Consider the following 18,189-nt stretch of genomic DNA (forward strand, 5'->3'; position numbering starts at 1 on the left):
TCAATCTATATTGTCAGTATTGATTTTTGGTCAAAGTTGCTAGTTCAAGAACATGCTCCTGGAGTTCCAGAGTAATCTATAATTTCTCCCTCATTTAACTACTTACTGTACACTTGACTTGGAAATTCTAGATAGAATTTTGTTGATGGAGATAGCAATGAGTTATGAAGAAGGAGGAGCTCTGTTCATTTTAAACTTTAAGAAATATTCTAGCACTACATTATCCCTTCATGTTGAGGGATAAAGGAATATTCCAAAGTATAAAAACATAAGAATTGAAAATGCTATAACATTTCAGTGAATTCATTGTAAATTATATCTCTTAGTAATTTTTACTTTATCTTTAAAATGAGAACTGCACAAAATTTTTGTTCATATGTTCATGGTTCTGAATAAGAAAAAGGGATAAGTTTTATCATTTGAAGCAGATTACCTTCAGATGGGCTGAAGTCCAATGTAGCATTGATGGTACTTTGCCCCACTTTTGTGTTTGCTATAGTCTTTTGTAGACTCACCTTCCAGTTTTACATGTTAACAAACTTCACCTGCATAATGTTGCCTGTGATCTTTAAAAATAGTATTAAAATGTCATCATTTAGAGACAAGTTTTTCTAAAGAAGAGATATGAGATTTATCAGATAACATTTATATCTTGTATGCCTGGCAGTCCAAGATGATTAGAGACCCTTGGGAATAAAAATTGATAAAATAATTTGACAAACTAATTTCTACCTATTTCATGTTTTCCTCTTTTTCTTTTGTTTTCATCATTTTGTCCAAGCAAATACTTCTCAGAATGATATATGCAAAACAAGGGAAAGACTCTGGTGTTTCTTTTATTGCCAGATTCGGTGGTATAAGTATATGCACATGGGTCAATATGGTTGTTTTTTCTTTTCTTTTTTCTTTTTTTTTTTTTTAGTTTTTCTTTTTGTTTTTGTCTTTGTAAACTTAAAGACCTTTGTCTCCTTGCTTACAACTTGTTTTGTAGATGACTTGGATCATGCTGCCAGTTCACCCTTAGCTTCCTCTTGGAACAAAATAACCGTTTGATTTTTGAATCACTTATCCATTGTGAAGAATCCGTCTCAAAGATGGGAAATAGAGATGACTCTATCAGTTCTTCAATTGGTCAGCATTTCACTTCTTTGAGATGTAATTGAAAGCCATTCCTTGTGTTTCACTTTAATGAGAAAATAAATGGTCCAAAGATTGAAAAATAAATGACATTGAAAGAAAAAGGCAAGGCAATTTTACAAAAAGAGGAAAAAGGAAGGAATGAGGAGAGCAATTGCTGGGAATCTCTCAATGGAAAGTTGTATAACATTCAATGATATTTTAGCATTGCCTACCAGATTTCATATTCATACCAAAATATAATCTGCATTATTCAGAAGCTCCCTTATTAAATCTCTTTTTGATTTCCAAAAAAATGGCTGCATATATGGAGGGAGGAACTGTGCATGATCAGGAAATAGATGCCTATGTCAAGTTAGCCTAACAACAAGATTAAAGGAATTGATTAAGGTTTGACATTGGTTGGCTTGTCCTTGATTTCCAGACTTTGGGACTCTTGAGGTTTCTCTAAACCCCAAGCATTTGAGAATATAGAGAAAAGGGAACTGTATTAATGGATGCTTGATACAGTCTCAACTGAAATAGGAAAAGTAATCTCTAAAGAAATTTCAAAGAAACAGGAGAAAAGAATGTTAATTTCCACGTAAATGTATTCAGAAGTCTAGGCTTTTTGGTCTTCCAAGGTGTAAGAATTAATTACCAGTTTTCAGGAGCAAATTTATTCATGGTAAAAGCTATAGCAATCAGAATCCTTTAGGTGTAAAATTCTTGAAATTAATATGGAGCTGATTAAAGTTGAGTTAGTCACCATTCTTTGCTTTTTTGTATTGCAAACCTCCAAACATTTGATGCTTCCTTTTGGCATGTTTGTAAACAGTATTTAGAGTTTGCCATCTATATTTGGAGTTACAAAGGAAGAAATTAAATGTGTTGTGTTTCATCACAAAAACACATCTGAAAGGATGATTACTTTTTGTGACCCAATATTATGTTCTGAATCTTTAAAGAATTATTTGGGTGGTAATAGAACAATATCAGTGTTGATATCATTGACGATTATAAATGTATTCTTACAAATTACAATAATACTTATCTAGTCAACTCAAGGATCTAATAAAAATTTAAGAATAATTTATTCCACTTTTCTTCCTTACATCTCTAAAAACAATGCCTTGTTTAAAACTATCTTCTTAAAACCCATGAAGAATGAGAAAAGCATTAGTACTTTTCATTAATAGGCAGTATGAAAATATTTGGTTGTATTGTTGAAGGGGGGCTCTTGTGTGGAATCTGAGCTAAGGTTAGCTAAACTAATCTGAGCTAACTAAGAGGCTAAGGGAATACATCATATTGGGTATTATGACCTAAGTTAGAGTTAGATAGTTTAAAACTGATGGGAAGAGAGAAAATAATGGGATTAAACAAATATATACATAGAGGTAAATCAGGTCAACGTTAATGTTTTTTTGGTAGAGGGCGTGTGCACATGTTACACAAGTCTCAAAGCTTCAGTTTATTTTAAAGGTCTTAGAACATACATGCCTTGGGTCCTTTATGGCAGGTTAAGACTAGAAAAAGATTATACCTTTAAAAAAGTATAAATACATTTTACTCTTTAATTTTTTGCCTCAGAGTTATGATGGTGCAGTTGTGTGTTTCAGTGGAACATGTCCAATGGTCCTAGGATTTTCTGATTCTGCCATCAACTTTTCATGTGTTCCCTGATGAGTCATTACACTTGGCACAAAGTTGAATCAGAGATAAATTGGGATGAATGAATGAAGGCACATTCCTAGAGAACAAAGTGAAAATTTCCCTCTTTTGGCAATTGCAGTATAGGATAGGGCATTATATAAGCCCCACTGGTATTCCACTCCTTGTAGCAAAGATGGCAAGCAGGCAGAAGGTCTTGCCCTTCCCTTAAATGGGTCTTTTGTTAAACCACTCTGATCTGATCTTGAAGGGGCAGATGGCTACCCATTCCCAATTAAGGTTACAGTTTGAGGTAAACACTACCCAAACATTTGATGTGTGAAAAGAGACTTGAGATTTGATAAGAGGCAAGTAAAAAGGGAAAGAGGCAAGGCATTTGGAAGTCATCTTTGTAGGATGAGTTTTGAGCCCAGTTGAACAACTTGAGCTGTTTTAACCTGAATCTCTCCAATGGCTGGACCTTTCCCAGTTACACATCCACATGGATTTTGCACCACAGTCGTAGACACTGACACGTTTTTGTTTGTTTTAGCGACCTTTAAATGCAAGCTACTTCTTCCAGGACCCTTATTCACATTCCCTCTCTCCTGTCTGCTCTGTCTCTTTGCTCCATTATCTGAGGTAGAATTTCAAGAGTGTTCTCTGAGAAGGTCCTCAGAATAAGTTGAAATTTCATGGAACTTTGATGCAGCAACTTAATACAGGCCATTTTTTCTCCATGTCTCTGAGGGACTGGAGTGTTAAATAGTGGTGAGTGGAATATCATGAAGAGGACCTAAACAAACAAAAGCTTTGACTGCTTCTAGGTGGAGTTTCTGAGGAATGGTTTGAAGATTGGTGCTTGACATAAAGTTAAATTTGATGCATAAAAAACCTAAATTAAATTTTACGAATTCATTAACATAAAGAAGGGTCTGACTCCAGAAATATCACAAGACATTATGCTGAGAATTATGAAAATTATATTTCATCTGATTGTCAAGTTTTCTAGTGAGAAAAAAAAACATAGCTAATCAGTATGATGGGTCCCCAAAATAGAAAGACCAAAGTTCATCTCTGGATTATTTGTTTAACTAAATAAAGTTTATACAGCTTGTGGGAAATCATCTCCTAGGAGATTGTTCTCTCTTAGGTTTGTTCTGTTTCATTTTTTCCTCCTCAATAGTAACTCTGATGTCTCAACTGTTAGTTACTTTTTGACACATAGGCTCACTGCTAAACCTACCATTGCACTATATCTCTTTGTTTAGAGAAACTATTAGGTGCCCAAGTGTTGCTAGGGCCAAAATGCTATATTAAAAGATAAAAAAGGAAACAAAGCAGGTGAGATAAACGTGGAGAGAATTCTGTTTACTCTTTTTTTTTTTTCATTTTTTTGTTAGTTTACTTTTGTCTGGTCTTTTCTCTTTTCAGCATAAAGAGAGTTGAATTTTGTAAAGAATAACAACAAAAGGAAAAGGATACTTGAATTCCTCAGGGAGTTTAAAGCTGAGTTCCTGGTTCTGATCTTTGTCAGAACCTCACTGGAATATGGATTCTACAACTTGAAGCACTATTCTAGAATCATAGCTTCCTAAAAATATGATAACCCCGTATCTTCCACATTTCTGTTGGAAATGTTTTTTATTTTCGAATAAACATGGAAAGCTTGCTTGTTCGGGGGCATCTATCAGGGATATGCAGCTACTTACAAAACCCTAACTTAAGAACAGTCTTCTTCCACTTGGGTACATTGTACTCTGTCCCCAGAGGAGTGTACACCACAGGATGCAGCAGGAGATGAAGCAAGCAGGCCTAGCCAGCCAGTTTGATCAACTCTTATGATCCTTAGGACTATAAATGTACCAGTCAAGGAGTAAAGCACAGGCTAGAGGCAATTCCCTAGAGAATCTAGGAATTTGTCTTTTTCTTCTGTTGTTATATTGGCATCACACTTAATTGCCTCCGGTAGGCTTAATATCTTCTTTAGTAGAGTAAGGACTGTAATAAAGCTTTTCTAGAAGACTTAGGTATAGTTCTGTCATATATTTCGTAGCTGTGTGATCTCAGACAAGGCCATGACTCTCTCTGCTCTTTACTACCCTCATTAGTATAATGAAATAAGGATTGACTCCATTGTGTATACCTCCCAGTATTGCTGTGAAGGTCCAAGGTGACAATCATGTGTGTAGGACAGCCTGTGCAAATAGGAGATTGTGTCAGTTTTGTATCATTCCTTTTAATTGAGAAAGCCCACAATGGACTCAGCTTTAGGTGATAGATCCTCAAAATGTCCTTCTTGGAAATTATATAACATCACAGATGTATGGATTTTTGCTTTCTGTAAGAGGTATTTTGTTTTTTTAGGGGGGGGAGGTTGTTCCAAAATTTGAAGGTCAATGAATAAATTGGAGAAGTTATGGTTGGATATCTTTGCCAGTTTGAGTATGTTGGATTTAGCAAACAGTGCAATAACAAAGTAGTTGGGCAAATTACGAACAATGGAAAATGAGTTATTTTAACTTAAAAACAAAGGGATGGGGCACCTGAGTGTCTCAGTTAAGCATCTGGCTCTTGATTTCCACTTACGTCATAATCTCAAGGTTGTGGGATTAAGCCCAAGTCCTGTTCCACACTCAGTGGGGAATCTGCTTGAAATTCTCTCTCCCTCTCCTTCTGCCCCTTCCCCACTGATGCGTGCCCACTCTGTCTCTCTCAAAAAAATAAATCTTTAACAAAATAAAATAAGAACAAAGGAAGTATACAATTAAAATATAAAGAGAAACAGTTTTAGCAATAGTCAATAAAATTAAACCTAAACTGTGTCAAGGGTTAGGGCCACCAGATATGAGATTTCAACATTTTTGTTATTAGTATATCTATCAGTTGGATTTGTCTTATTTAGCCTTTAATTTTAATCTCTGGATCCTGAGTTCAAGGCCTTTAAACTCATTCTTACAAATCACTTCTCAATTTAAGTTTCTTTATCCAATAGATTAGCAAGTTGATTGTGCTGGTGATTATTATATTCCAGTTAATAGTTACTGGAATAAAATAATATTTTATTATGACATTAAAACAGTAAGTATATAATAAAATGCATTTAAATTCGACACTCTCCATCTTGCTCTAATCATATTTAATTTCCTACTTGGCAACAGTTTTTTGTGATGAAAACAGTGTTACCAAAAATTTGTTTTCCAGTTTATTTCTGGGTAATAGAGTTCAATTATTGTTTGAAGTGTGGTAAAACCTTGCTAATTTGGACTGCGTTTGGGATTACCAAACTTCAAAAGTATACATTATTTATTTATTTATTTAAAAGATTTTATTTATTTATTCATGAGAGACACAGAGATAGAGAGAGAGACAGAGACACAGGCAAAGGGAGAGGCAGGCTCCATGCAGGGAGCCCGATGTGGGACTCAATCCCGGGTCTCCAGGATCAAGCCGTGGGCTGAAGGCAGGCACTAAACTGCTGAGCCACCCAGGGATCCCCCAAAAGTATAGAATATTTAAATTTAAGTGCAGTTCTATTGCATTTCTGATAACTTCAATTTATCTTGAATTGAAATCTTAAAATCATATATTCCAAATTAATAAAGGATAAATTAATGGCACTGATGTTATTAGCTGAAGTTGGATGCTTTTGAGTCTTTGTATCTCAGAATATTTGTGTTTATTTTTGTCCAACCACTAAGAAGGACAGATGACAACAGAAACAATTTCTTTGGCATGACCTCAGTCATACTGCATTATTGTAGAAAAGTCCAGTGCTCTCTGGACAACATCAGGAAAATGCTTCTAGTATTGCACAGCTCTCCACTTTTTAGCTTCCTTAATTGCATTCTGTGTCAAGATATTGGAACATAAATAAAATAACTGTCTGGCTTCACTAAATAGTGTGAGGCAATTTTTGCTCAGGCTGAGCAAGGTAGAAAACACTTTCCAAGGCAGCTTCAGGGTTGCTAATTAAAACACAGCACCAATTAAAGTGGAAAATTAAAGTTGTGGTTAGTAGTTGAGGACTGATATGAGACTTCTCCAAGAATTTGAAAATAAGATTATAGGCTCTAGCTTCACTTGACGATTAATATCAGAACAGAAATCTCTGACACTAATCTTCAGCAGGGTTATGACAGAGTTCTGCAGAGCAGTTGGAAAGTTCCTTTTATAAATTCCTGTAGTTTTAACTAACTCTTACTCTTTTTTCATCCTACTCAAATTATTTTTTGATTTTGAGTTGGCTTCCTGATGACGTCTGTCTAAAAGCAGCAGTTGGGCTACTTATGCAGAATTAGGTGCTCAGGCACTCCTCTCTCTAAGACCCTTCTTTCGCTCTCTCTCTTTTTAAACAATTTTATTTAATTATTTGACCCAGGGAGAGAAAGCACAAGCATGAGGAGCAGCAGAGGGAGAGGGAGAAGCAGGCTCTCCACTGAGCAGGGAGCCTGATGTGGGGCTCCATCCTAGGACTCTGGGATCATGACCTGAGCCAAAGGCAGATGCTTAACTGATTGAGCCACCCAGGTATCCCAAGACCACCGTTTCTTTTTACAAATTAATAAACTGACATTCTGACTTTTATACTTTAATTTCATGAGCTTGATTAAGGGAAACTCCACTTATAGATGGACTTGCTCTCACTGTGTGGAAAGTAACGGTGGGATTGTTGCCAGCCTCTGGACTGTGGTAAGTTCACCACATTCGCGAAGATCATATTGTGAAGGCTGCTCTTCTTACCACTCATCTATCGGAGATCTTGGTAGAGACTCTCAAAAATTAACGTTGGATCAGATGAAACTTTATCTCCAAACAGTGATGATGTTAATAATGATTAGTGTGATTCCCCCCTTTCCCCTGCCCCTTACTTCTTGGAAGTGCTAGTTCTCCTCATCTTATGACACAGAACTTTTTCTCTACAATGTTCCTTTGGCCAAATTCCTCCAAAACCATTTTGTTAAAATTTGGCTGAATTAGACCTTATACTGAAATCTGGCTTTCTATTTCAGCAAGGGATAGAATATAATTTACATTCATGTTAAAAAGTAATTTTTTTTAAATAAGTAAGGCATGTTCAAATTTTGGAAAACAAGGGAAAATAAAAAGAAAAAAATCCTCATACCACCTGTAGGTACCCGTAGCTTTTTTAAAAAACGTAAAACCTTTTTGCTTCAAATCACTAGTATTACGTTGGAGGGCTCCTGTCAATATGCTTTCATTCAATGGGAGACACAAGAGGGTGTGTTTCAGGAATACCTATTAAGAGTATTAGTTATGAAACCATTAGATTTAATGGCCCAAGAACGATCCTAAATCAGGTGCAGGCTGGATACACAGGGAAAGAACTGAAGATTTAAGATAAATAGGTATTGTTTCTAATTATCCTGGATAAGCTGGTAGGTTTTAGTTCCCACTAATTAAGTGAAAGAAGAGAAAATTCCATTTATTTTATTAAGGTAGCTGGTATGATTTGAGTGAATTTTCTCTTTCTGAATCTTAGTCTGTCCTCATTAATAAGCAGGTCATAGTTTAAGGGTCACTTTGTTGAAGTGATCTAATGGCTTTTTCCCAGTAATTCTCTTTTATGGTTAAATGTTCACTTTTGACTTGAAAATCTCTGGTTTTCTGTATGTGATTTAAGATCTTCAGAACGTTGTAAAGAATTCATTAGTGCCCTCTCTCTGGGTAATGGCCTCAACACATTGACGTAACTAAGCTGCTTCCTAGTAAAGAAACTTAGCTTTGTAGAGACTGAGTTTTCTGAGGCACCAATCAAGATATGGTTTAACAAGGACAGGACAGAATGTGAAATGAAACTGTCTTATGACACTCAGGAGACTAGGAAGCTGTCTCTGGCCCTGCTTTGGAGGTGTTCCCAAAGGCTTATTGGGTTTACATAGGAAACCAGTCTTGTTCTCTGTCTGAATCAGTTAGTAATTAACACTTCAGCAGGTATTTGCCATTTTGGCCAGCTTTCGAATAGAAAATTGTACTTGAAAAAATAGACATTTATGCTTTTAGGGTTCCAAGTATTATAAAATTCAAAAAAAATAAGTTTTAGGCAAGGAGCTTCCATGCCAGATAAAAGAGCTGTGGAAAGGGGGGGGGGGTACTTATTTCTAAGTTTTTGCTGTACTTTGTGAGACTTTTTGCTCTCAGAATGTGAACAGTAGATTGTGGTATAGGCCTAATAGCTCTCTGTCATAGAAACATGTTATTGCTTGGTTTAGAGAGGAGGGGCCATGGAAACCTTGGTAAGTCCCCCAGTTTAATTGGTTCTTCAAATCATTTAAATATTTGCTATTATAGGAAATGGATGGAGAACAGGATATTATAGGTAAAGTGTGTTTTTCAGTTTAATTCTCTGCCACTGAATGGATGCATTCTTAGCTCAGACTTAGTTTTTTATTTAATATCTGTAAGACTGGTTAACTTACTGGAATCCTCTTAGCCTTGGATTCTTCATCCATAAAATGGAGGTAATAACATTATCCTATAGTACTATGAGAATAAATCAGAGACATAGCTACAATAATGAGCAGAGTTTGGATCAGTTGTCCTGCTCTGTCCCTGGACATTTCCTAAATCAGAGATGAGAGCTGGTGTCTATTTGGGAAGACCTTTGTAATTCTATGGATGGACTTATTGCCTCTCTGAGATGAGTGAGCACCAGGTAAAACACTGTATAGACTGTAAAAGCGAGCTTACCAAGGGAATTCAAGTGTTTAGTAGGGAAATTATTTCAAATTTAAGTAATTTTAAGTAAATTTAAGTTTAAAATAGAAATAAGGAATAGTTACTGAATTAATATAAACATTTCTTAAGTTAACTTCTTTTTAAGAATAATTCTGAACTTAAACTTTTGGGATGGTTGATCATGTGGAAAACAAAAAACACAAGTTAAAAAAGAACCCTCTCATTTTCTCAGCTTCATCTCAAGACTGCAGAATGACTTTCCATCCTCTGACAGATCAGCTCTCAACTCCTCCTGGGAGTTAAGCTTCTCTGAAAACTGATCTCTACTTAGTTATGTAAACTCTTTCTGTCCTTTCCTAATTCATATTTGCTGCTTGAATCAGGCTGGTCTTTCTCTTGGTTGTGCCTAGAACAGTGTCTATCTTTTGATTCCCTTTGGCTTAATCCTATACTGTGAATGTCCTTATTTATCTTGACCTATTCAAGATGTTCTCAACTTTCACACCCCTTGTAGCTGAGTGGACAGCTACACTTATTTAGATATGAAGCTTTAATAATTTCTTCTCCCCTTCCTTGCCTATTCATTTCTCTCCTCCCATTATTTCTCTCTGTATCAATTTCCTTAGGAATAATTTGTTTACAGATGAGTATAGACCAAAGGCTTCATTCTTTAAAAACCTCCCTTGAAAGAAATGAAAGAAACAGGCTTCTTTTTCCCCCCCTGATTTCCCCCCTGGATGGGGACCTAAGAGTAAGGGAGAGAAAATGGCATACTGGCAAAAGATCCAGAATAGCAGTGTTTAAGATAATGGGCTTTGGCATCATATAGTCTTGGGTTGGAATCCTGGTCTTTTCCTTATCTAAGGAGCTAAAATTAAGGTGTTGGCAAGACTGTGTTCTTTTCTGGAGGCTCTAGGAGGAAAACCATTGCGTATTTCTTCTGGTTCTTGGAGGCTTCTGGCATTCTCTAGTTTATGGCTGTATCACTCCAATCTCTGTTCATGTCATCAAATTTCTTCCTCTTCCCTTTGCCTTTCCTAGTCTACCTTAGGAAAGAGGACTCCTGGAATTGTGGAAAATACAAGATAATTGCTCCATTACAGATTCTTAATTTAATCACATCTACAAAGTCCCTTTTGCTATGTGTAATAGGTTCTGAAGATTAGGATGTAAAAGTTGTGATGGAGGAAATTGGGGTTGGGGATTATTCAGAAAGACTATTTGCTGTAAAAAGAATTATAGGAGGCTAGATAACTTGGCCTTTAAGCAGAAGAGCAACAAGTGTTTATAGAAAGAATTAATCACCTTTGACTGATAGCCCAGTAAAATCCCATCCCAATAGGTCTATTTGTTATGTATAAGTAGAAGTTAAGGAAATAGGCATTTTTCTAGGCAAATAAATTTTAGTATGAAAAGCTTTATCCATTGTGAGTGGTATCACTTTTCTCTGAGGAATTCTATTGTTTTTCTACAACTCGAAAAGGCCCTATGTTTCTCTTCACATTAGTCTCAGATATTGTGTACTCTGGGGGAAGAGAGATGTCTTTTCCCCCCTTTACCTCTTATTGCCAATAAAATTTATATTTGGAAGTTCAGAGTTACTTATCAGTGCTGTTTTAAAATCAACTGATGTAAATAGGAACAGATGTTCTCACAACACAAGTACTATCAGTATCATGTTACCTTTACCACAGAGTCTATTATACTTCAATGAAAAGAATTAATTTCAACTAAGGGACATGTTAGCGATTTTCTAGCTTAGACTCAGGTAGTTTTCGTTACTAATAGGAAGCATAGATTCCCAACTTGCTGCTTAAAAAAATGGTGAACACGTATTCATAAAGACCTCAGTATGTTCAGTGCCCAACATACTGACTGGCACACAGCAGGCATGGGAATAGATATTTGTGGGTGAGTTGATAGAAGATAGATGGTAAATGAATAGAATTAAGTAAGCAGGCAAACAGAAAGGAAAAGCAGAAAGAGATGAGAAAAGAAAACCCAAAGACTCTCTCTCTCATATTGTATGTAAGTACATACAATATGATATGGATGGTAAGTATGGAGACATGCAGGTGACTGCCAGTTGGGTCTAGCTGGTAAAGGTACAAGAGAGGAAATGGGAGTTAATCAGCCCTTTAAGATGCTAAATCAAGAGAGAAAACTAAGTGTGTTCTAAGGGGTAATAACTGCAAGACAAAGGCATAAATTCAGGAACATGTGATGTATGTTAATGGAACAATAAGCATTTACCCTGTGTCGAGAGTTGGTGAAGGTAATCATAGGAGATTAAGGCCGCAAAGTCAACAGTTGTAGCCAGATGCTGTGCAGAACATAAATACTGAGTGTCAGCCTGCTCTCTTCTTCCTCACCCCTGCATTATTGATTATTTTTAATTCAAGAATAACTAACATACAGTGTTATAATAGTTTCAGGTGTACAATATGATTCAACAATTCTATACATTACTCAGTGCTCATCTTAATCCCTATCATTTATTTCCTCTTAATCCCCATCATATATTTGTCCTCTTAATCCTCATCATCTATTTTCCCTATCCCCTCACCCACCTCCCCTCTAGCAACCACTAGTTTGTTAGCTTTATTTAAGGGGGTGGGGAGGGGGCTGTCTTTTGAACACCTACTAAGGCTGGCAAATGTACTAGATAATCTCTATTATTACTCCCGTTCTTCTGTTATGAAAACAGGTTGTTGTATCACTGCAAGCAAATGATAGCTCATGATTTGCAGCCATGTCACAGCTGATGTCAAAGGTTAGCTTTCTTTCCTTTAGTATATCACCTTCACGGAGTTCGTAACTAAATCCACCTGTGGCACATGATGTTGCTTGTCAATAGCAGCAGGGCTGGTAGGTCTCTTTGTCCCATATCCCACGTTCCTTCTGTTAATCATTTTTATTATGTTTGGTGCTATAAATTCAGAGTTTTCTTATATTTAATGCAATTCTATCTAGTAGTAATATTTGATTTCATCATATTTAATTGTAAAAATTGCCTATGCTACTTGAGGGCAGGGTCTGGGTCCCATGTTGTCTTTCCTTTGTACCCTTTTCAGGGTTAAGCATGGTCTTATATATTAAATGTAAGAAATATATTCAGAACTGAGTGAAATAGAAAGATCTTAATTCCAAGCCTTATGTAATTTTAATTTTCAGAATTGAAACAAAATCTGCTCATGCAGCTATCAAATCAGATATTCTCTTTTATAATGAACACCTTTCCAAAATCTTTCATCTATTTATAGGGGAAAGGAAATGGATCATTTCCCATGATAACTTCTCTATTTTTAATCCACCACTAAGTTCATTGTCTTTTTTGTCTACAGTTCAAAGAAATTGAGTTGGGGTAGAAAAGGGATAAATAAATCAGCAAGGTTAATTGAAGTACATTTATGGACTCCTTTATCTTAGGTGATTTGTGCAGGACTCAAGCAAATGAATACTTTTAAGGATTTGATAAGCATTGGTACAAACCACAATTGCAAATGCTCTCTGATTGCAGTAATTAACTTCGTAGTCATGAAAGGGAACGCTTGATCTTCCTTCATTACTGAACACAAGTGTTCTGAAAAGAATTAACATGAAAGTGGCTTGTGAACAAACATAATATGTGAGGCAGTGAAGGCCCTGACTAATTTCCCCTTCTGTTCATAGATGACCAGCCACTGTGCAGCTCAGCAAACAATAAGCACTGTTTTGGAATTAGTGATTTTCCTGAGGAAAACAGTAGGACCTGAAGAATGACCTAACTTTCATAGCCACATAAAAAAGTCACTTCTTAAAACCAGATGTTTAAAAATAAATGTACCATGCGTCAGTATCAAATACTTTTTACATAATTCCCCCATTTCACGTGTTGTCATTTTTTTCCTCTTTCTCTTTAAACAATAAGAGGAGTCAAAAGCCAGGCTCATTTTTGTGACTCCTTGTGATTTTTGAGGTTTGTTTGAAAACAGAATTTTGTGCAGGGGGACTGATGATGTTCAAGGATGAGTTTGTACTTTATTGCTGAGAGAATTACTTGGTTAGTTGTTGTTTGAGATCAATCCCATTCTCACAAAACTGCATGCCTCTAAGTGAGGGAAATAACTGATGTCAAGCCAAATCGGGAATTAATTTATCTCCGCCACAATCCTTATTGGTTTAACGACTTTTATTATCATTCAGTTGTCTTCTATAACTGAATATGAATGAAAACTTATGGAATTCAGAGTGTGGAAGTGATTTATGAACTTAATACAGAACTACCTATGTGAAACAGTGGAGTTGGAGTGCAGAGGAGATTATCTTTCATTTCCGGTGGCAGGACTTAAAAATAGGCTATGCAGTTATTAAGTGACGTGTTCTTCAAGTTCAAAGCTCAGCTGTGGTGAAAGGACTCAGGGGAGATAGTTTTTACTTCTTGGTACTGCCAGGTCCAGCATGAGATTCTGTAAAGAATAAGTGCTGAAAATACTCCTACAATGAATTGATTTTTTTTTTTTTTTTTTTTTTTTTTTTAAATAACAGTCTAGCTCTCTTCCCAGGCCTCTTTCTTTCTGAGACCATCTAACTACCTTTGGGGTCATGCCACAGGAGATATGCCCAGATATTTGACTATGCTTGTGAGGAATTTCAGGAATTCTTTTTTTTTTTTTTTAAAGATTGTATTTATTTACTTGAGAGAAAGAGCACACAAGTGGGAGGAGGAACAGAGGGACAGGAACAGGCAGACTCCACACTGAGCAGGGGCTTGATCCCAAGACTCTGAGATCCCAAGACTCTGAGATCATGACCTGAGACAAAACCAAGAGTCCACTGCTTAACTGACTGAGCCACTCTGAGATCTCTGACTCTGAGATCATGACCTGAGACAAAACCAAGAGTCCACTGCTTAACTGACTGAGCCACTCAGGCACCCCGAATTTCAGGAGTTCTCAATGTAGTTGCAAGTTACCACAAGAAGTTCCTGCTTTAACAGCATGCATTAGTTTCTGTGACTGAGCTCTTAAGTTCATTGTGACAAAGCCCTTGTTTCTCATTAGAAGTTAGAATACAGTCTTAGCATTTTTCTAAGAGCTGGCCCTGATGACTGAGCTTCACTGAGTTCTTCTGCTGAATCCTATCTACATGTCCTTGTTTGAACACCTATCTCCTGTGAGTATATGGGGGGAGGAGATGGGGAGCAACAAAGATAACTGCGAACTGCATGGACTAATGCAGTTTCTTCTACTTACTAGTTGTATGTAACTTTTACCTCTTTCAGCCTTGGTCTCCTTATTTCAAAATAGGTATTAGATTAGTTATCTCAAAGGGTTTTGATGATGAATAGATGAGGTAACACAGAAAGAGTCCCTGGTGCAGTGATTCACATAGAACAAGGTCTTAATGAATGGCAGAATGGCAGTGGTCTACCCCTCAAATTATCCTAAATCTATGGCCACACCCCTATGATAGCCATTATTAATTGATTCCTGGATAGTTCTTCCTGATGACAATCCCACCTGTCCGGATTTGCTCATATTGCCAGCCTCTGAGGTCTGCCTTGATTTCTGACATTTTAGTAAGAATCCCTTTAGTCTTGAGAACCTAACCAAATGTGCCCTTCCCACCTCTAAAGAACAACAACAGTTTGAACAGCAAAGTCGGTGAGGTAGGCTGATAGTGGCTAAAGAAGAGAATGGAAAGAGATGCATTTACAGAGGTACTTAATTAAGGCCAGAGGATATAGACTCTGCAGACCATCAGAGGGAATTCATATTTTATTCTAAGAGGAAAAGTTTTAAAATAGGGATAGAACCTGATTTATGCTTATTGAGAAAACTTACCATGGAATTGGAAACAAGGCCAAAGGATGACCATGTGGGCTTGTATTGCTCTATGGCACCCAATTGGCCCTTTCAAGGATGCTCCCCAGGGGAGCATAACTTGGACATTCTCTTCACTTTTGTTTAGGATTCAGAGTCCATGATATTAAGTGCTAACTTGTAAATTTTTGTTTTTTTTAAAAAACATACAAATGATTTCTAACTGGTAGAAAACATAACTCCAGAGTTATAGTTACACTGCCTATAGGACATTAACCCATTTTTCTCTAAATCAGCAAACTGATTTCAGTATGCTTTTCCCATATACCATATTTCTTTCATAACTGATGGACCAGCTTCCTTCTGATTCTGTCATTAACTGGTTAAAAATCTCTGATAGGTATCTATTCTACATCTGCTATCATAATTATAAGTTTAGCTTTTTGAAAGTTCTATGTTTTAATGCACTAATAAAGCTTGGTTGGGCTATTGAGTAGAGAGTGAAGTTTTGGGGAGAAAGCTGTTAAGAGTAGAAGCAGGAAGGCAACTGAGGATGGTGGTGCAAGGGACAGACTATTGGAATGGGCACCGTGGCCTAGGTAGGGTGTAATGATGGAACTGGTAGGAGAATGGATTGGGTTTTACATTAGATTTGAGGGTAGAGACAAGATAAGCTGATAATGGATGTGAGCTGTGAGGTAAAGAGAGGAAACTGGGATTTTTGTTTGGGTGACTGGGAAGTGGTGGTAAAGAAAGGGCAGATTTTTTTGGAGAAAATTAAATTCATTGTGGATCTGTTAATTTGAAACAATTTGTATGTCTTTGACAAATTTTCTTATGGAGATCATGTCAATACCCATATTTTTGCAATAAGCGGGCAAATTTTAGTTTTAAACAAATGTTCTTAATTGTGTTGATATTCTTTATACATAGATATAAATACATATATTCTACCCATTTGGTGTTTAAATGTTTGTGTAAACACATATACATACACATATACACAGAGGTTCAAGTATTAGCAAGGTCAAATTGAGCTATGAACTAAAACTCCTGACTTTAACAATCTTTCACTCTGTAATGTTATAACTGATTACTCAGCTGACAGAAAATCGCTTTATTTATTTATTTATTTATTTATTTATTTATTTATTTATTTATAGGTTTTATTTATTTATTCATGAGAGATACACAGAGAGAGATAGAGACATAGGCAGAGGGAGAAGCAGACTTCCCATGGGGAGCCGGATGTAGAACTTGATCCCAGGATGCCCGGATCATGACCTGAGCTGAAGGCAGATGCTCAACCATTGAGCCACCCAGGTGTCCCCAGAAAATTGCTTTAAAAAGAAAACACCAATACCAATTCCTTAATCTTACTGAGCCTTATTTCTTTTATGAAAGGAAATTTGTAGAAATTTCTGTTTTACTTATTTCAATTTATGTACACGTTTACCTGATAAGACAAACAGTAGTGTTGAAACTGAAAGCACTAAAGATATATAGATTGTTTTAATGTATTACTATTTGGAGATAATTGCTGGAAATCATTGTTCTTGAGAGTCTCAATGAGGCTGACCCTGACTATCATCTATCTATCTACCTATCATCTATCTATCTATCTATCTATCTATCTATCTATCTATCTATCTTTAAACATTTATTTTTTTTATTTGAAAAAGACAACTAAAGCAAGAGGAGAGGGAGAGTGATAAGCAGACCCCACACTGAGCATGGAGCCCAATGCGGGGCTCAATCCCACAACCCAGAGATCACAACCCAAGCCTAAACCAAGAGTCTAACACCCAACCAACTAAGCCATCAGATGCCTCTACCATTTTAAATTGCAACCACCTTTCACATGCTCTAGCAGTACTGATTCCTTCCTTTGATTTACTTTTCTATTTCCATGGCACTTACAACCTTATTTTAATTTTCTGTTTTTTTTTTTTTTTTTTTTTTTCAGGTAACATGTTTATTATTTATTTTCTCCTACTACAATGTAAGCTACCTGAGTATAGAGATCTCTGTCTCTTTTATTTACTGGAGTATGCTGGTTCCTTCAACACACAGTAAATGTTCAAAAATTGAATGCTTACATGAATGAATGGAAGGGTCTTTCTACAATAAAGGAGATGGTTTATGATCTTAATCATTGGAACATAAAAAGAATTTAATTTGGCTACATATGACTTAGAATAATGATTTACATAATTCATCTTACTATCTTTTTCTTAGGCCAATGTTAAAATTATACTTAGTGTCCTAAACATATAATGTTCAAAATCTAACTAAGTAGCCTCAAGTATGCTTGGTGAATATGGAGCCAGCTGTTTATTAAAAATGTCATTTAATCTTGAGCAAGTGCTTTAACAGCTTTTTCCTGTCTGTAAAATGGAATTAATAAAGAATATGTTATATAGATATATATATATCATACATACATACAATGGAATGTATATACATACACACATATATACACACAATGCAATATTACTTAGTCATGAAAAAGGATGACATCTTACCATTTATATCCATATGGATGGAACTGGAGGGTGTTATACTGAGCAAAATAAGGCAATCAGAGAAAGACATTTATCATATGGCTTCACTCATGTATGGAATATAAGAAAAAGCACAGAAGATCATAGGGGAAGGGAGGGAAACCGAATAGGAAGAAATCAGAAAGGAAGGCAAACCATGAGACTGTTAACAACACTGAGGTTTGCTGAAGGGGAGGTTGATGGGGGAACAGGGTGATGGGCATTAAGGAGGGCTTGTGATGTGATGAGCACTGGGTGTTATATGCAACTGATACAATTACTGAACTCTACATCTAGAACTAATGATCTCATATATATTGGCTAATTGAATTAAAATAAAAAACAAGATTAATAATAATACCTACTTCATAGAG

General features: G+C 36.1%; 1 protein-coding gene across 3 annotated transcripts in view; it reads right to left on the bottom strand.

Moving 5' to 3' along the window:
* The window catches only part of GRM3 (glutamate metabotropic receptor 3), a 231,188-nt gene that overhangs the window by 163,330 nt on the left and 49,669 nt on the right, over positions 1 to 18,189 (bottom strand). The window lies entirely within an intron of this gene.

The sequence above is a fragment of the Canis aureus genome, chromosome 18 (genome assembly GCF_053574225.1).
Source record: "Canis aureus isolate CA01 chromosome 18, VMU_Caureus_v.1.0, whole genome shotgun sequence".
Taxonomy (NCBI): Eukaryota; Metazoa; Chordata; class Mammalia; order Carnivora; family Canidae; genus Canis; species Canis aureus.